The 21,321-nt window shown below is 43.8% G+C and overlaps 1 protein-coding gene across 1 annotated transcript in view; it reads right to left on the bottom strand.

Annotated features, from left to right (window-relative positions):
• The window catches only part of LOC123773969 (blood vessel epicardial substance), a 51,305-nt gene extending 31,699 nt beyond the window's left edge, over positions 1-19,606 (bottom strand). Inside the window, exons 1-2 of the mRNA XM_069318695.1 lie at positions 19,526-19,606; positions 17,986-18,273 (exon numbers count right to left, since the gene is read on the bottom strand). The gene's annotated coding sequence lies outside the window, so the exon portion shown is untranslated. The remainder of the gene's footprint in view (positions 1-17,985; positions 18,274-19,525) is intronic.
• Between the last annotated feature and the right edge of the window lie 1,715 nt (positions 19,607-21,321).

Genomic DNA, 21,321 nt, shown 5'->3' with positions numbered 1-21,321 from the left:
AACTGCGAATAGCCTGTCCTCACACTTAACGCACCACTATATTGATTATATCAACGACAGTCTCAACAATTATAAGAGGGAATATTGCCGTTTCCTTGAGATGATGAACGTCGGACTCGACACGTCACGTGGGCTGTCTTCGTTTGTGATGTTTCCGGTTAGGCAAAAGTACTTTCAAATCTGAGGCTCGTCAAATCGCGGGAACGGGCTGACGAACCACATATTCACTAGGCTACGAGGTGTAAAAAACACTGAACAACCCTTACATTAGCGCTATTATAAGAGCACTTGCCACTACATCATCATATCTGTTCATGGCTTTCTATAAACGCTGTTAGTGTTATCTATACTTGACTAACTTACTGTTCCCGACACAATGGCTAATATTTACCCTGCCACACACAAGACGAGGCTGGTCTGTGTGCCTGCTTCAATCTGCACAATTGCGTGTCCATCTATTTACCTTGTCTTTCTCGAGAATAAACTAGCAAACAATAAATGCCACATTTAACTAGCAGGCAGACGTTCTCTCGCACGAACACGGTAGTTTCAGCGCTCAAATCACCAGAAATGCAAATAATTATGCACCCCGTTTTGAGCAACAGGTGGACAACAAAAGCGCAAAAGTCAGTTGTAAACAATTTTATAAATTGACTGACACAAAATAGAATTCCATAAAATCTAAGAATACGCAAACGACTGTAGATAACGTCAGATACACTACAGATACACTACAAGAGGTCAACTACAAGAGGTCAAAATACAAGAGGTCAAAATACAGATACAAACAAAAATTTATAAACAACAATAATAATAAATTATTTATTGATTGATTTATTTACGAAAATGTATAATAGGCTATTTAATTAAATATTTTGGTGATTAATTTTTACATTTTTGCACATCTAAAATATATAAACAATAATAATAATAAATTATTTATTTATTTATTGTTTGATTTACGAAAATGTACAATGGGTTATTTAATGAAACATTTTTGGTCATTAATTTGGTACATTCTTGCACATCTACTAACACGCTTTGTCATAATACGCGAAAAAAATTAATAGTTTGCAAGTTATAAATTACAAAGTTTAGAAACTATTAATAGCAGGAATTATAAAGACTATGGACAATAAGGAATATCTAATGCCAAGTGATGGGACAAATCTTAACATAACTAGTAATGAAATAGTTAAGGATTTGATAATGTTGCTATTACTTTTAGGTCAAGTTCCCAGGTCTGGATGTTAAAAAGAGTTTATTGTATGACATTTATATAGATATAAATAACTATTATTTCACTAAGCAAAACCAAAACACGCATTAACAGTTCGCTTAAATAATTTAAAAATTATAAACAAATAAAAATGCGGGGGGGGGGGGGGGGGGGAGTTAGGGACCGTTCTATTTTTCGAACAGAATTGAAAGAACATAAAAAAGATAAGTATTTCTGATATGATTCTGTTTGAGTTATGATTAAGGGCTGACATTAAGGGAACGACACAGACCCCATGAATGCTGCGGTATTTGTACATAGGACCAATACCCTATACTCCCCAACCATGGGCGGCCTGTAGGACACCGTACATAGGACCAATACCCTATAGTCCCCCAACCACGGGCGGCCTGTAGGACACCGTACATAGGACCAATACCCTATAGTCCCCCAACCATGGGCGGCCTGTAGGACACCGTACATAGGACCAATACCCTATAGTCCCCCAACCATGGGCGGCCTGTAGGACACCGTACATAGGACCAATACCCTATAGTCCCCCAACCATGGGCGGCCTGTAGGACACCGTACATAGGACCAATACCCTATAGTCCCCCAACCATGGGCGGCCTGCAGGACACCGTACATAGGACCAATACCCTATAGTCCCCCAACCATGGGCGGCCTGTAGGACACCGTACATAGGACCAATACCCTATAGTCCCCCAACCATGGGCGGCCTGTAGGACACCGTACATAGGACCAATACCCTATAGTCCCCCAACCATGGGCGGCCTGTAGGACACCGTACATAGGACCAATACCCTATAGTCCCCCAACCATGGGCGGCCTGCAGGACACCGTACATAGGACCAATACCCTATACTCCCCAACCGTGGGCGGCCTTTAAGACACTGTACATAGGACCAATACCCTATAGTACCCCAACCGTGGGCGGCCTGCAGGACACTGTACATAGGACCAATACCCTATAGTCCCCCAACCATGGGCGGCCTGCAGGACACCGTACATAGGACCAATACCCTATACTCCCCAACCATGGGCGGCCTTTAAGACACTGTACATAGGACCAATACCCTATAGTACCCCAACCGTGGGCGGCCTGTAGGACACGGCCAGCGCCCACGCTGTGATCACTCCAGGCCTTACTCGCTGACGTCACCCGCAGCTGCCAGACGCACGATTACTTAGACCTGTCTCCTGCACATGTATAAATAATGCTGAGCCTAACATCTATTTTTATACACTACACCCCTAAACAAACCAAAATAAACACAAAACGCTTTTGTGAACGTAACGTTGGGCGCTATGAAAACTAATCGGTGACCGTATAATAAATAAAAATAATAATAAAAATTATTATTTATTATTATTACTACAGTATTATTATTATTATCCTACAGCATACACATTTAGACCTCAGTCTCCCTCTTCGTCCTAACCTTGGCCTGGCTTAAATCTCACCCATGGGATCCCAAACCCCCCAACCCAATAACCCAATTTCTTACCCTCCCTACCTCTCCCCAACTGGGGCTCCACCACACCCCCCAACCCGGGTCAATACTACCTCCCTGACCTGGTGTTTACTTGCTACAATTATCCTTTGTGAAGGCTCTTCTAGGGAATTGTTCGCAAATCTTTCTCGCGGCGGTAACTGTTACTTGGCTTTTTGGGACTGGCGGTGTTGGAGAGTGCTCCTGTGGTTTGTGTTGTTGTTGGTGAGTGGTGGTAATGTTGTTGGTGTTGTTGGTGAGTGGTGGTACTGTTGTTGGTGAGTGGTGGTACTGTTGTTGGTGAGTGGTGGTAATGTTGTTGGTGTTGTTGGTGAGTGGTGGTAATGTTGTTGGTGAGTGGTGGTAATGTTGTTGGTGTTGTTGGTGAGTGGTGGTACTGTTGTTGGTGAGTGGTGGTACTGTTGTTGGTGAGTGGTGGTAATGTTGTTGGTGTTGTTGGTGAGTGGTGGTACTGTTGTTGGTGAGTGGTGGTACTGTTGTTGGTGAGTGGTGGTAATGTTGTTGGTGTTGTTGGTGAGTGGTGGTAATGTTGTTGGTGAGTGGTGGTAATGTTGTTGGTGTTGTTGGTGAGTGGTGGTACTGTTGTTGGTGAGTGGTGGTACTGTTGTTGGTGAGTGGTGGTAATGTTGTTGGTGTTGTTGGTGAGTGGTGGTACTGTTGTTGGTGAGTGGTGGTACTGTTGTTGGTGAGTGGTGGTAATGTTGTTGGTGTTGTTGGTGAGTGGTGGTACTGTTGTTGGTGAGTGGTGGTAATGTTGTTGGTGTTGTTGGTGAGTGGTGGTACTGTTGTTGGTGAGTGGTGGTACTGTTGTTGGTGAGTGGTGGTAATGTTGTTGGTGAGTGGTGGTAATGTTGTTGTTGTTGGTGAGTGGTGGTACTGTTGTTGGTGAGTGGTGGTAATGTTGTTGGAGTTGTTGGTGAGTGGTGGTACTGTTGTTGGTGAGTGGTGGTACTGTTGTTGGTGAGTGGTGGTAATGTTGTTGGTGTTGTTGGTGAGTGTTGTTGTTGTTGGTGTTGGTGAGTATTGTTGTTGACGAGTGTTATACAGCTTACCAACGTACGGTTCTGAGGAGTAACAAGATCCGTCGCTGAGAGGCTATACGTGGAGTGGTAAAAGTTGGTAAGACGTCGGGGCAGTAAACATTTACTCAGTATTGCACTGCTGTCACCCGCTAGGCTGCTGCCTCCGCCCATGTTGTGTTCGTGACCGACCTGTCCCTCTTACGGAGAATGTCGCCTTTTCCTCGTATGCGTTACATAAGGCCAAACAATTATCGTAGTAGAAAATGTAAGCGTCTGGCGAAAGTCTCGGACTGTCCCGTTTTCTGTTGTGGGTCCTCTGGTAGGTTAGGAGACGACACTTTACATTGACCGTTTTCCTGACGTTGCTGCAACCTTACAGGAGTGCGGGCTGAGGGAGGGGGAGAGCGGCTTGTGTCTATACCTGCTTCACGCACCACCACAATAATGTTACTTTTATTAACTAGTCCCAACAGTGGCATGGGTATATTTTGTACTATTTTTTATGCAGAGCACGGCGAGAGGTGTGTGTGGGGAGGGAGGGGGGGGGAGGGCCCGGGAGGGGGTGCCTAACAGTACCGGTGCTGTGTACTCTTGTACTGTCTCACATAGGCTGTATGGATGGTCTTGTAGGGGTTCTTTTTTTTAGGTTTATATGACCGTTTATATATATATATTTTTAGGTTTATATGACCTCATCTTCATCTTACCGCTCACCTTCCCAGACACCGGGTAGTTACGTGTCCCCCCCCCCCCCCCCATTCCATCTTTAAACCATCCAGTGACGTGAAGTTGAAGTCCAGGTGTCTTCCCTCATTTACCGCCCGGCGCAGTGGTCTACTCTCTACCCAGACTCCCACCTGTACATCCTCTACCCAGACACATATCGTAACACCATATCTACCCAGAAACACCTTATCTACCATAGACACCCAGAAAAACAAATATCTACCACAGACACCCCACAATACCAATATCTACCACAGACACCCCACAATACCAATATCTACCACAGACACCCCACAATACCAATATCTACCACAGACACCCCACAATACCAATATCTACCACAGACAGCCAGACTTATAGTAAGACAGGAAGAAGAGATAGACACACACACACAGACACTATTACCATTGGGGAATCGATCCCACGAAAATGTCAACACAGTGATCCATAGTGCACCATCTTGCCACTCCCTCTGACCGTCACCACAATCATCACCACAACCAGACCTCCCTCACCACCATAGTCACCATCAAAACCATAATCATCACCACCACTATTCACCACAATCACCTTAGTCAAAACCAAAATTACAACAATCACCAGTCACCTGACTAACAGAGGTGCATGAGGACCAACAGAGGTGCAGCAGCAGCACCAACAGAGATGCAGCGGCACCAACAGAGGTGCAGCAGCACCAACAGAGGTGCAGCAGCACCAACAGAGGTGCAGCTGCACCAACAGAGGTGCAGCAGCACCAACAGAGGTGCAGCAGCACCAACAGAGGTGCAGCTGCACCAACAGAGGTGCAGCTGCACCAACAGAGGTGCAGCAGCACCAACAGAGGTGCAGCAGCACCAACAGAGGTGCAGCAGCACCAACAGAGGTGCAGCAGCACCAACAGAGGTGCAGGGAGGCAGGGATCCGTGACGTGGATCAATACCAGCTGCGGGGAAGCAGTCAGCCGGACAGTCCCTGGTTGAATCCGCACATGGCCTCCTGGTGCACATGGCCTCCTGGTGTACATGGCCTCCTGGTGCACATGGTCTCCTGGTGCACATGGCCTCCTGGTGTACATGGCCTCCCCGTACACATGGCCTCCTGGTGCACATGGCCTCCTGGTGTACATGGTCTCCTGGTGCACATGGCCTCCTGGTGCACATGGCCTCCTGGTGCACATGGCGCACACCTGTTTGTGCTCACATATTTGTGCCTGCAGAATCGAGCCTTGGCTCCATTCTGATATAAACACCATCCACCACTAATCTCGTTTTCTTTCGTCCAATACACTCCATTCAAGTAACTCCGATTTCAACGACCCCAAAACAGGTCAGCAGGTCAGGTCAGACGGCCAATGGCAAGAGTGGGGGGTGGGAGGAAGGGGGGGGGGGGAAGGCAGAAGGTACAAGTGATAATAACATCATACTGTAATTTCAAAACAATGAGATTCTACAACTGACCAAAAAAAAATGAGAGATAATTTATTAGAAAGATTTTTCAATGATCTCAGTTTGGACTTCCGAGGAAGGAAGGGTATTTGGGGGATTGTATTAGGCACAACCCTAACTCTACGGTTACTTGTGTTAAGGAGGAATGTATATGTTTATCTCTCAGAATGTTTGGTAATATGATTATTGTTTGTGATGTGTGTCTATGTGTGTATTAACACGATGTACTGAACGGGGCGAGAATAGCTTGAGCTACCTCATCCCTTTGTGTGTATTTTACCTCAATAAACTTATTTCAATTTCAATTCAACTCTACGGTGAAGAAGGAGAGGACACCATATCTCAAGATAACCTCAAGAATCTCACAGAAGAACACTGTCACTAACAACAACATTCTCTAAGTCAGTCACTATATCACAGCCATAACCAACCATCGCTTTCTCACGATTCCCTTCCGTAAAAAAAATAGTGGAATAGCCTAACGGTCTTAACAAAAAAAAAAAACTAGGCTACCCACCTAACCAATCGGAACCGATACTCATTAGAGCATAAAAAGGGTCTGGACTAAAGTTTTTTTTTTTTAATTTCCAATAACTACCAATAATTTTGACGAAAAAAATATACGGTGCCTTCATTAAGAGCAGAGGTTGGACCCCCAGAGGAAGTAATCACCATCAACCCGACAACATCAACCCGATATCATCAACCTGACACCATCAACCCGCAACCCGTTCTCGCACTTGCTTCAGCCAATATTGGCTTATTTAATAAGTGCATATGTGACATACTAATTGATTGTGAATATTTCAGTTTACCTTGAAAAGCTTCATAGGAAACACCGACCTCACCTAACCTTCTTAGTATGTTAAGATAAGCATCTTATTGCTTCTTATTTACAATTATTACTTAACCTATCAACGGTATTGGTACAATTAGGTCTGGTAGGTTAGCAGACGACACTTTGCATTGACCGTTTTCTTGACGTTGTGGGAAACCTTAGGAGGACGGACTTCACTAACATCCCTGCCGATACATACAAGAAAGGCAAGAAGGACCAGGCACATTACAATTACTACCACAATTACTACTACTACTACCACTACCCTTACCAGGCTCCTGCCAAGACTATTACTACAACCAATGGTCTCCGTGCCAAGACCACGACTACCACATCCGGTCTCTCCACTAACACAACACAGAGGAGGCCACGCTCTCGTAAAAGGTGAAGCTCCAGCTCATATAACCACGCCCACACCACTGACGGAAGGCCAGAGAGAGAGAGAGAGAGAGAGAGAGAGAGAGAGAGAGAGAGAGAGAGAGAGAGAGAGAGAGAGAGAGAGAGAGAGAGAGAGAGAGAGAGAGAGAGAGAGAGAGAGAGAGAGAGAGAGAGAGACAGACAGACAGACAGAGACACACACACCAACCTATCCTAACCTAACCAGACCTACAGTAACCTAACTAAACCTACCCTGACCTATTCTAACCCAGCCAATAATATAAAAAAAATATTATTCAGCGCAGTCAGCCCTTCGAATTTGTACGTGTCTATGTCGACTGTGGTAGACACTTGAGTAATGTATTCATGTAATAGGTATAAATGGATTATGGATTACACAACAATTACATTTCAAGTGTTTCTTTCAGCTGGTGGACAAGGTGCCATAGCATGCAGCAGTTCCTCTCTGGGTGGCGACACACAGACGCTGGGACATGAAACTGAGTCGGCAGCCACTAGCCCAACAGCCTTCACCCCCCTCCCCCCTCCTTGTTAGGCATCGTGGCACTGGTCGGTGAACTTGGCACATAACACAGGAGCAGCAGCTGCTGCAGGTGTGGTGGATGATCCAAAGACATCTGTTTTAGTTACACTCCACACTCTAAATTTAAGAATTCCAACCTTGGCCAGCACAGAGGAATTCTATACACACTCACACAGACAGGTGTGTGTATTCACCTAGTTGTGTTTGCGGGGGTTGAGCTGCCCGCTTCTCAACTGTCAATCAACTCTTTACTAACTACTTTTTTTCCCCACACCACACACACACACCAGGAAGCAGCCCGTGACAGCTGACTGACTCCCAGGTACCTGTTTACTGCTAGGTAACGGGCATTCAGGGTGAAAGAAACTTTGCCCATTTGTTTCTGCCTGGTGCGGGAATCGAACCCGCGCCACAGAATTACGAGTACTGCGCGTTATTCACCAGGCTACGAGGCCCCACCAGAGGTATGTGTATGTGTGTGTGAGGGGGAAGAGGGTCAACGGACAAAATACAGAGTACCGTGAAAAGTGGCGGCTCACAGATATCTATATAGTTTTGTATACGATAGGATACGGTGGGTGGCCTGGGTTGGTGCCTTTTATATAAACGGGGGTTACCTTTTGCCCGTTGTGGCGACTACGGCAGACAGGCTGGCCTGTGTCGGAGGCAGACGATGGGCCCCACGAAACATACACAAACTTAATAACCGAGACAAGACTTTTAACCCAATCCTCGGGGAGCCAGTCGCACCATTCCCTACCTGGCTGCTGTAATGGGGGTGACCCACCCTTAACCTACCTACCTACCTACCTCCCTCCCTCCCTCTCTCTCTCTCTCTCTCTCTCTCTCTTTTTTGAGATATATACAAGAGTTGTTACATTCTTGTACAGCCACTAGTACGCGTAGCGTTTCGGGCAAGTCCTTAATCCTATGGTCCCTGGAATACGATCCCCTGCCGCGAAGAATCGTTTTTTCATCCAAGTACACATTTTACTGTTGCGTTAAACAGAGGCTACAGTTAAGGAATTGCGCCCAGTAAATCCTCCCCGGCCAGGATACGAACCCATGACATAGCGCTCGCGGAACGCCAGGCGAGTGTCTTACCACTACACCACGGAGACTGTCAAAGAGAGACTCACACACTCACTCACTCTCTCTCTCTCTCTCTCTCTCTCTCTCTCTCTCTCTCTCTCTCTCTCTCTCTCTCTCTCTCTCTCTCTCTCTCTCTCTCTCTCTCTCTCTCTCTCTCTCTCTCTCTCTCTCTCTCTCTCTCCCGCAAGCTCATTCCTTTCATTGAGTTTACACATTCTGCACTGAAACACATGAACGTCTTTGTTCATTAATTAAACAAAACATTACGAAATGAGATTAATGGTTGTTGGATTAGATTGATTTTAATGTATATTGGCGTATATGGTAATTGTTGGAGGAAGGGGGGGGAGGGAACGGAACTATCAGGAGAAAGCGCCAAGCCATTTCGACTAAATAGCACTGGGAAGGGGGCAGGATAAGGTTTTTGGGAGGGGACTGAAGGAATGGTGCCCAACCCCTTGGACGGTCGGGAATTGAACGCCGACCTGCATGAAGCGAGGCCGTCGATCTACCGTCCAGGAGGCAGAGTTATGTCCATAGTGGTGGTGGTGGGGGGTAGAAATAGTTGTGAATGCGCGAGGTTGTGAGTGAGTGAGGTGGTGAGTAAGTTAGTGAGGCGCCGAACACAGCATGTGACAGGAGTCCGAGAGTGCAACAGGTGTCAATGCCGTGTCACACATCTATATTTAGACGGGAGACACCTGCCTGCAGACAGGTGCCGACATCACGCAGGTGCAGTTTTAGGGGAATTAGTTTTTGTCAGCTAATTTGATGGTGACAGCGGAAAGGGAAGCCAAATGTGTGTTTTGCATGGTCCCCGAGTGCTATATATGTATACGAATGTGCATGTATATGTATGTATATAGAAACGTACGAGCCCATGTAACCCACCGATCGTATGGAGTCCCGTGCATAGGCAACATAGATGTCTCTGAGCCGTTACTTTGCATAGTAGGCTGCATTTGTAACGTTGATAACCATACCGTAAAAATAAGCGACCTGGTCAATTGGCATAATTGGGCTATCGCTGCGAAATATTGGAACTCTGAGAGACGTAAACATGGGAGGGACTTTGGGAAGGCTTGTGCGAGGCTTTCCCGACTCTTTCAGTTATATCTGTACTATATTATTGATGAGGCTTCCAATTTAAGAGCGAGGAAGTCCAGGCTTACTATATCTTCTGTGTCAAAGGTTTTCATGCCATTTTTTTTTAACTTTGTTTTCCTTATTCATAAAGTACAGTGACACTCAAAGACAATTTTTTTTAATTTGTACTGTATTCTTAGCGTGAATTAATTTTACATTCAAAAAAAGAGAGAGCTGAGTCTCACTACTTTACATTAAAACATTGATTGTAACCATGATATATATGTGCTTCAGCCTACAGTTTAGACCTATTGTCTTGTGTATGACCCTCTGTCCTGCGTGACAGTGAATACCAGCATTATCCTCACTTTAATAAGACCTATCAAAATCCTCAGATTAGGCAAAATTGTAATTAATTTTGTCAATAAAGATGTTAATAATAATAATTAAAAACAAAAAGCACGCACGCGCACGCACACACACACACAGACACACACACACACACACACACACATACACACATACACAAACACACACACACACACACACATACACACACACACACACACACACACACACACACACACACACACACACACACACACACACACACACACACACACACACACACACACCAGACATTAAAGGTACAAGCATGAAGGGGAGGGCTACCTCCACTAGTAGCCTAAAGCAGAAGGAGCTGACAGTAGACTTAACTCTAAAATCAAACACCTGGGCTGCACACATTATAACACCGTTGTTGGCAACATAAAGCCAACTGGCCAACGTTAAGGCTACTTTTTAAGAACTTGGAGAAAGGAGTCTCCCAAGCACTATAACCTATGCGAGACTCACGTTTGCGTATGCAACCACCGCATGAAACTTTGACTTGAAAACAAAAAAGAAATATGACAATAAAAAAGTCTAGACCTAGATATATATACACGAACCGTTAATTAGTCAACTGAGCTACGAAGAAAGACTAAGGGAATATTCCCCTTACCACACCAGGGAAAAGAAAGAACTGGACATGATAATGACGTATTAGATTCTTAGAAGAATTTACGAAGTATACTGAAAAGCAGTGATGTGTTTACTGCGTCTGTTCTGTCTAGTGAGACAAGCACTCTACAGCACCTCACGAAGCCTGACAAGCTTCCCTTTATTCCATTTGTTTCCTCACCTGACCCCGTACTGCTATGAATCCAACGATATGTGTAATTTCTTATCACTTGAGAATGAACCATGAAGGTTCGAAACGTTGTGCAATTTTATAATAAGTGTAATTTTGGTGAACGTTTGGTGAACTCCTCTTTCAGCTGAACTCTGATGCAAGAGCATTAGTAAGAGGGATAGAAGCCCTAAATCAGAAAATATTAAATACGGAATATGCTGTCATATTCAATGAGACATGAATAAAAGAAAACCTGCTGCCCGTATACACCAATATATATATATATATATATATATATATATATATATATATATATATATATATATATATATATATATATATATATATATATTTATATACATATATATATATATATATATATATATATATATATATATATATATATATTTACATATATATATATATATATATATATATATATATATATATATATATATATATATATATATAATATATATATAATATATATATTATTAAATATGACCGAAAAAGTAAGATTAATAATTCTAACACGAATTTTCTCAATCTTTCGTACATTTCTTTTCACTGTTGGTGGTAATTCAAAAATCAATTCTCCAAAATTCATTTTTATTTCTAGTCTGACGCGACACTTGAACGCGTTTCGTAATAACTTATTACATTTTCAAAGACTTTAGTTTACACACACACAACTATAACCTGCAAACACTAAACAGAGTTCTTCTATGCTATAATTTTAAACAGCTTTCATCTTATATACCTGCATTTGGGTGAGGTGATATGTTACAACAGTTTTGGATGAGGTGAACAAAACATTCAACACAAGACAGAACACGAAACAATGGGTATATATTGGGTAAATTAAAGGGAAGAATGGAAGTAACTGCAAAGGGCCTATTGGCCCATATTTCTTGACGCTTTTATATTGGTACGGAGTCTTGAAGTGGGTAGAATATAGTTGTGCATTAATTGGCTGTTGATTGCTGGTGTTGACTTTTTGATGTGATACACATGAAGAGTCGCTAATCTTCATAGTATGTTGTACAGTGAGGAACCAAAATGTACAAAATATAACGTATTAGTTGAGAGGTCGGGTTGCTCTACCCACACTGCAGAGACTTCGTCTTCTTATGAATGGCGCTGTAAAGCACCAACATAAGTTACCGGTGAATATATGAAGGTATAAACATATATGAGTGAGAGTGTACGTATATACTCTCCTTCCGACCAATCATTTTCCCGCAGACTCCAGCGGCCAGATTCACAAAAGCACTTACGAACCTGTACATCTTTTCTCAATCTTTGGCGGCTTTGTTTCCAATTATTAAACAGTTAATGAGCTCCGAAGCACCAGGAGGCTGTTTATAACAATAACAACTGCTGAATGGAAAGTTTTCATGCTTGAAACTGTTTAATAAATGTAACCAAAGCCGTCAAAGATTGAGGAAAGATGTACACGTTCATAAGTGCTTGCGTAAGAGCTTTCGTGAATTTGGCCCCAGAATCCCCTCCCACCCCTTTGAAAATGAGAGTGTTCTGGTTCATAATTCACTCGTAAAATTGACTAGCGTATAAAATGCATAGACCTATTACCTCCTTTAAACGTAATACCTGACTTTAGACAAAAATTATACCCCACCGAATTTACAGCTTTTTATTTTAAGGAAATATAAAAGTAAAGGTGTTATTTCGGGGTTACATAAAAGCGAACACGATAAGCACATTTATATACAATGTGCCTTTTGTCAACAAAGATTGATGCAAATTATTTTAATATTGGATGAAGTTGAAATAATTCACAACACAACAAGTAGCCTCGTCATAGATCTTCATGTCTTCTATAATCCACGAATTCCATATAATCTTACATAAGCTGCCGTTGCTACGAGCCTCCCCTCACAGCTGGGCCGTGTCATGAGTGAGCCAACAATATCGTCTTCGGTCTCCCGCGTGTTTGTAAACACTGGCCAACCACGTGCATCTGCGCGTCATCTTTGAAAATAGTGCTCAGGCTGAATTTAAGGGCCGGTGAGGGTGGAAAAATGACGGACGCTCAATTCAGCGTTTCTCAAGGTTCTAAATATATTCACATGGTTGACTTAGGTACCCGGTCGGCCGGAGCGGACAGCACGCTGGACTTGTGATCCTGTGGTCCTGGGTTCGATCCCAGGCGCCGGCGAGAAACAATGGGCAGAGTTTCTTTCACCCTATGCCCCTGTTACCTAGCAGTAAAATAGGTACCTGGGTGTTAGTCAGCTGTCACGGGCTGCTTCCTGGGGGTGGAGGCCTGGTCGAGGACCGGGCCGCGGGGACACTAAAGCCCCGAAATCATCTCAAGATAACCTCAAGATAACCCGAGGATGTAACACTGGCCTCAGCTTCCCTGGACGAATTTAACGGTACCCGAGGTTGCCAAACTATTATGGAACTAAAATTATAGCACTTTGCATCATAGTGTAAAATTATTGAGTGCTTCGTTTAGCATGAGAACATGGGAATTAAGAAAACTTTTAAATTATCTGATAAAACGAAAACGCTGGACTGATGTAAGCATAAGTTATATAAATAAATAAATAAATAAATAAATAAATAAATAAATAAATAAATATATATATATATATATATATATATATATATATATATATATATATATTTCTCAGATCTTTTTCCCATTTAGATTTATCAATTTTAACATTGCCAATGTGAAATATGGTAACTATTATTACAAAACTCTAAATTTCAATATTAAAAAGTATCTAACAATATTTCGTCTATATCAAAAGTCTATTCTAATCATTTTGTAATGATCTATGATCTATATTTTACTTTACCCCTGTGTGAATGCAGATATTTATATTACAAATAGATGGGGTACCCGACTTTGCCCGGGTCTATTTCTCCCATCCCCCCCTCTCTCATCTCTCTTCCTCCCCCCCCCTCCTCTCTTTCATTCTCCATTTCTCCCAATCCCCCCTTCTCTCTCTCTCTCCCACCTCGCCTTCTCCTCCTCTCTCTCCCCCGTCCTGTTCACCTGTCTCCCTATCATCCCCTTTTAGGATGGGAGTCTTCCCACAACCTATGATTTCATTTCAGACTTCTTGATAGACACAGGGAGGGAGGGGGTCGTTTAAAATGTTGATATTTCCTAAGTCATGACACATGGGCCGACACTGACTGGCCTATGATTATCCCATACCACACATGTTTCATATGTAGAAGTTGAGTGAGCCTAGCCCCTAGAGTCTAGCCCCCCTACGTCGGACAGACATTCTCTTCGATGGATATAGATATATGTAGACAACGCACGAGACAAATATAAAGGATTCCATATCTTTAAAGGCGTTTTCAATTATGGCATCAAGAATACAGCTTAATACTTCTTAACTGCTTATTAAAGCAATGGCAACTACCTTATTAAGGCCCTATAAAAGCTCTATTAATATCTTGTTTAGGCCCTATTAACTGTCAATTAAAGCAATTACATTCTCGTCAGGTTGTTATCAGTGGTATATTAAGCACCGATTAGCGGAGCCTATTCAGAGCACGGTAACTGTATATTAACCCACACTAACTTGTTACAGCCCAGGGAGGGAAGAGGGGAAGGGAGGGAGAGGGAGGGAGAGGGAGAGGGAGAGGGAGAGGAAGAGGGAGAGGGAGAGGGAGAGGGGGGGAGAGAGAGAGAGAGAGAGAGAGAGAGAGAGAGAGAGAGAGAGAGAGAGAGAGAGAGAGAGAGAGAGAGAGAGAGAGAGAGAGAGAGAGAGAGAGAGAGGGAGAGAGTCCCTCTCTCTCCCCCTCTGGCCTCCTGTCTTCAATTCCCATCCTCAATACTGTACAATTGCAAAGTTTGAACTCTAACAGCCATTTGTTTGCCTACTTCTGATTTTGTCACGGTCTTCTTGTAATTGTCTGCAGTATTGCTCCGTGATCATATTTCTCATTAGCTTTGCATTATCTTCAAACATTGACATTGGCCAATAAGTATTCACTATTAGGTCATTCGCATAAATTTGGAACAAGAAAATTCCTAGGACCTACTTTTCGGAGACCCCTACCTGTCAGCCCTCCTCTTCATTTCTTCCCTTACTGCGACCCTTAGATTTCTCTTCCTCGGGTACTGCCGTATCTCTCTCTCCATATTTCCACAGTTAGCTTGTATCCCCATATTGTATCGTTGACCAGACCACACTCTAGAAGGTGAAGGGACGACGACGTTTCGGTCCGTCCTAGACCATTCTCAAGTCGTTTGAGAATAGTCCAATCGACATGAGAATGGTCCAGGACAGACCGAAACGTCGTTGTCCCTTCACCTTCTAGAGTGTGGTTTGGTCAACTTACTTTAGCCACGTTATTGTGACTCATCACCTCCATCTTGTATCGTTTGACGAGTAACAGAATCAAATTTTTGTAGACACTCGCCGAAAGGTAGTCTACCCAGGTTTCGTTCTCTTGCCTTCTTTTAGAAACCTTATCATATAACGCCGTCAAGTTTGTCAGACAAGACTTTCCCGTTTTCTAAATTCCTCTTGCCTTTCCTTAACGATGTGTATCCCCTCCATACGCTCCATTATTTCCCTGATTATTCTTTCCGGCAATTTACAAGGCATGCATGTCAGCGACACTGGTCCCCAATTTTGTCTCCAGACATAGTAATATTAAGTCTGGTGTTATTGCTTACAATGCCTGGTTGCTTGGTTGCTAAACTCTACTAGGTTGTCAGATTTCCGAAAATCAGATTGTGAGAGATTTAGAAATTATTTTGGAGCAATAGATTGGGGGACTTGAACATGGTAGGTGGGCTGTCTTTTAGGCGAGCCGTTATAAAGGTAGAGGCATATGGTATTGTGGGGGTGCGGGAGGGTGTTATCCTAAGTTGGATTCGGACTCGGTTACTTCAAAGAAAGCGGAGTTAGCATAAAACGGAGTTATGTCCGAATGGTAAACCGCTTAAGTGTTGTGCCTCAGGCTTCCGTCCTGGGAGCTCTCTTTGTTTATTATTTATTTCACTGATTTACACAGGATTAAAAAGCAATATTTTCAAATTTGCAGACGATACCAAAATTAGGGTGAGAAATAAATTCAGACACAAAACTGCTACAAGGCGATCTAGATAGGCATTCAAAATGAACAAAAAGATTGGCAGATGCAGTTTAATGCTAACAAAAAATGCAGGGTTTTGAGGCTGGGTAATATAACAGTTACTAGCTGGGCAATTTTGAATTTGTGAAACAGGGATGCAAAAAAGATGTTTAGTAGCAATCTTAAGCCAAAAAATCAATGCATAAAACATACAAAATAAAACAAATAGAATACTGAAACTTAATTCTTGAAGCGTTAGCAGTATGACATTTAATATTCGTCTTCGGCTTTATCTTACCCTCCATTATTTGCTCCCATTTTAATTATGCAATTCAGTTTTGGTCTCCGTACTATGTAATGGACATGGAAATTGAATATTAATTTTGTCAATAACGATGTGAATCATCATCTCTGTATGGAGGCACTTAATATTTTTAGCCCCAGGTACTTTGACCATGAGTTTTGATTTCCTGTACTTTGTCAGGCTGTGAGAAACTTGTACAAAGGTCTGTCTGATCTTGAAGAAATTAATAGGAATCTTGATCTTCAAGAAATTAATAGGAACCCCAGGAAGGCCTTATGAAGACAGATTGAAAAAAAACAAATGACATTCGCCAGAAAGACGAAGAGTAGTGGGTGACATAACTGAAGAATATTAATGAATAAAAGGGTAAAACAAGAGGCTATACATTACTTTTTGTGGGGTTCAGTCCCTGAGAAACAGGCTTATGTGCCTCTGTAATCCATTCCACTACCGCCCACAGGATGGGTATAGGGTGCATAATAAATGAACTAAACTAATATATGAATATAAAATGGAACACGAAACAATGCATAGAAATTGGAGAAGTTCAGATTTAGGAAAGAGCTCGGAAAATACTGATTTAGAAATAGGGCGGCTGATTTATGAAACAAATTACGGGGTAATATAAAAAAGACGTGAGATCGCTAGTTTGTTTCAAGCGTAGGTTAAACATATTTGAGTTTGGGTGGATATAACTAGGAGCTGGCTAGTTTAGACCAATAGGCCTTCTGCAGTTTCATTAATTATTATTATCTTATGTATGTCTGATTATATTACTATGCTCAATTTTGTTGCGTCCTATTCCCAGTCTCCGTGGTGTAGTGGTAAGATACTCGCCTGGCGTTCCGCGAGCGCTTTGTCATGGGTTCGTATCCTAGCCGGGGGAGGATTTACTGGGCGCAGATCCTTAACTGTAGCCTTTGTTTAACTCAACAGTAAAATGGGTACTTGGTTGTAAAAACGATTCTTCATGGGGGGGGTTATCTTGAGGTTATCTTGAGATGATTTCGGGGCTTTTTTAGTGTCCCCGCGGCCCGGTCCTCGACCAGGCCTCCACCCCTAGGAAGCAGCCCGTAACAGCTGACAAACACCCAGGTACCTATTTTACTGCTAGGTAACAGGGGCATAGGGTGAAAGAAACTCTGCCCATTGTTTCTCGCCGGCGCCTGGGATCGAACCCAGGACCACAGGATCACAAGTCCCGCGTGCTGTCCGCTCGGCCGACCGGCCTCCCCTCCCGCTCGAATACGACCCCCCCCTGGGGGGTCGTATTCCAGGGACCTGCCCGAAACGCTACGCGTACTAGTGGCTGTACAAGAATATAACAACTCTTGTATATATCTAAAAAATATATATATATATATGCAGGCGATGAGTCACAATAACGTGGCTGAAGTATGTTGACCAGACCACACACTAGAAGTTGAAGGGACGACAATCGACTTGAGAATGGTCCAGGACGGACCGAAACGTCGTCGTCCCTTCAACTTCTAGTGTGTGGTCTGGTCAACAAATATATATACTGTATATTATTACTAATTCTTACCCTCTTTTTGACTTCCAATTGCGCCGAAATCAAGTAATACGGCTCTCCAGTCAATGGTATGTGTGTGGAAGCCGATGGAGTGGTTTGTGGTACTGACTAACCAGCTTGTGGCATTTATTAACCAGCTTGTGGCATTTATTAACCAGCTTGTGGCACTTATTAACCAGCTTGTGGCACTTATAATCCAGTTTGTGGCACCAATCACTCTAGTCCGCTTAACCACTGGTTTTTGTACCAACTGTTGTTTTCACACCACAACCCAGCCATTCTATATACAAATGATTCAACCTGGAAGATATATATTAGATCATAGTTCTGTAATGCACTTACATAAGAGCATAAAGATAATCACATATATTTTCTGTTCCATAACATAGGTTAGGCCTATATGGTGTTTCCGCAAAACAAGTTAGGCCTGTGTGGTTTCACAACGAAGGTTAGGGCTATATATGATTGACAGCGCCAGTTATGCCTGCAAATTATTTCACAACACTTCCAAGGCATATATGCTATTTCACAACACTTCCAAGGCATATATGCTATTTCACAACACTTTTAAGGCCTACATGCTATTTCACAACACAGGTTAGACCTATTAAATATAGGTCTAACCTATATTTGTTTCAAAATACTCGTCAGGCTTGTAAGTTATTTCACAATACACGTCGTGGCCTACAAGTTATTTCACAAAACACGTTAGACCTATAAGTTATTTCACAATACAAGTTAGGCCTATAAATTATTTCACCATACACGTTCGGCTTATAATTTTATTTCACAACAGGTCAGGCCTATTTGCTGTTTCACATTACAGGGTGATTATCCGAGCATTTATTGATACACAAATTCAATTTTTATACAATTATGTAGGCTTCTGAAGTAATGTTTTCCATTTTCATCGAAGCCGTAGACACGTTCACCTCCTTACTGGGTTAAGGATTACGGGGTCGGACTCCAGCTCCTGGTTGCGACGCAGGGATGTGTGGCGTCGTTTCCTCCTGACTTGTGGCTGGCCTGAGGACAGGTTAATTGGCGTCCTTGCTGCTGAAGGAAGGCAAGCTGCTTCACCACCACCTGTGACGGTAGGCAGCCGTCGGCAAAGGACACTTGCCTCACCGCCAGAGCATCATGGACATTAAACACCTCCGGAAACTATTACAGGAGTTGGGCCCCCGTGATGGCTGACTGAAGAGTCCTCACTCCAACGTCACCTGGCCTGTCAGGTGACACCACCTGCAGGTGCTGCACTCACCACCTGTCTATTGAGGTACAGTTAACGCACCGTCGGATGTTACAAGCGGGACGAGGCGAGATAAACGGCCTGGACTGACGGGTCAGGAAAAAATGCATCATAGCAACAGGTCTGTCCAATCTGATGCCTAACTAATAACAATTGACACTCCAGGCTCCCGTGATGCGCGCATAACCCAGCACGCTACGTCAATAACGCATCCCCACGGTCTCACTTTTCGGCACGTGTTCACCTCTGGATCAAAACACAACAACGGGTGTAGTACAAGTCTGAAAAAGCTAAGCTTACAGGATTAGAAAGGCGACGACACTCAACCGGTGGTCAAAAATAGTCTGAAGCCGCAGTGGTGGAGGGGACCGCTGGTGCTGCCGCCATCGCCTCCCACACGTCGTACCGCGCTCCTCCCTGACATACGCATTATCGTAGCAAATGCTCTTTTTCAGGACCTTGTTCAGAGGTCTATATACTACGGACATCAATGACTCTTTGGGATATTAATGGTTATTTGGGACATTATTGGTTCAGTTTCCGCAAATGAACTTTTTTCTGGATATATGCTTCCTAAAGTAGATAATGGAGAGAAGTACAAATAAGGAAAATAATATAGCCTATATATTTTTATAGGCTATAGAGTGATGTTTACATGATAAAATGTCATCAACGAAAAAAATTAGTAATTCCTAACAAAACTAATTTTGGTGAAAAGTGATTGTGTGTCTGGGTGAAAGTTGGGAGTCTAGCGATTTGGCGAAGCGAGGCTTGTCAGTCATTTGTGCTCTGGAGGCTACCACAGCAAACTGTTGTGATCAATATGGTAAGGGTGGAGACTGATGACAGTGGCGTAGACAGTGTTTGTGGTGTGGGTGTTGGTAGCGTGCTCCTTCCCCATTACACTCGCTTCCCCTTACCCCACCTCGTGTGTGTGCGTCTCCTATGACCCCAAGAGTCGATGCCTGGAAACCTCCTTAAAAGGGAGCCGTCTTCAAGAGAGATCCCGAAGGGTGATCGCCATCCAGAAGGATGTAATCCATGAAGACTCCTCCTTTTCTTAGGGACTTCTTCGAGTCAAAGTTTCTCTAAGGAGGAACTCGGTCAATTAGGAACCCGGCTAAGGGGGTCGTTCTTCAAGGGGACCTGGTCAAAGGACGACCGCCTTCCTAGAAGACTTCCTAGCGAGGGTCGTCCATAAGTAAACCCCCTCCAGATGTAACTCATGGCCCAAAGGTGTCTTCCGAAGAGAGGGTTATGTCCAGGCAGCGACGCACCTTCCAGTTGGTTCCAGGAAGGTGGCGGTGAAGACGCGTGCGCCCGCTGCGGGACCAACGCCCTAGTTAGTGGAGACCTACTGCAGGCTACGTAAGGTACGGCGCTACCACCTGCCTGCCTTCTCCACTCCCGTCCTCTTTCACTATGACCCGTTTTGCACTGCAAACTGCCTACCCGCCAGACATATAACCTTAACAGTGTAGCCTTCAGTGTCCCACCTCACCAGCCTGTAATTTCGCCACAACCTGTTTAATCTACTTCAAGCGACGCTGTCTGTAAGAGCGTCGTTCTTACAACCCGCCATCCTCGCCTGTATAGCTGCCTGGTCCACTGTAGCTTGTAATAATGCCACAAACTGCCGCGCAACATCCGTTACTTCTCCAAGCTACCTATCCTGCAGGCCACACTGATTAATATTCTTTATTACCCTGTAGGGTAGACTACTTTATAATAGATATCGTACTACTCTGGAGATAGTACTACCCTGCAGGCCGCACCATCCACTCTGCAGGATACACTTCTCGCCCCGCAAGCCACACTATCTGCCCTACAGGTTACACTACCTGCCCTGCACGCCACACCTCCCGCTGCCTCTTCTTATTCCTCTTCCTTTTTCTACTGGTTGATACCTGGTTGATGGGGTTCTGGGAGTTCTTCTACTCCCCAAGCCCGGCCCGAGGCCAGGCTCGACTTGTGAGAGTTTGGTCCACCAGGCTGTTGCTTGGAGCGGCCCGCAGGCCCACATACCCACCACAGCCCGGTTGGTCCGGCACTCCTTGGAGGAATAAATCTAGTTTCCTCTTGAAAATGTCCACGGT

The sequence above is a fragment of the Procambarus clarkii genome, chromosome 91 (genome assembly GCF_040958095.1).
Source record: "Procambarus clarkii isolate CNS0578487 chromosome 91, FALCON_Pclarkii_2.0, whole genome shotgun sequence".
Lineage (NCBI taxonomy): Eukaryota > Metazoa > Arthropoda > Malacostraca > Decapoda > Cambaridae > Procambarus > Procambarus clarkii.
The sequence above is the reverse complement of the archived record's forward strand: the minus strand, read 5'-3'. Positions and strand labels throughout refer to the sequence as shown.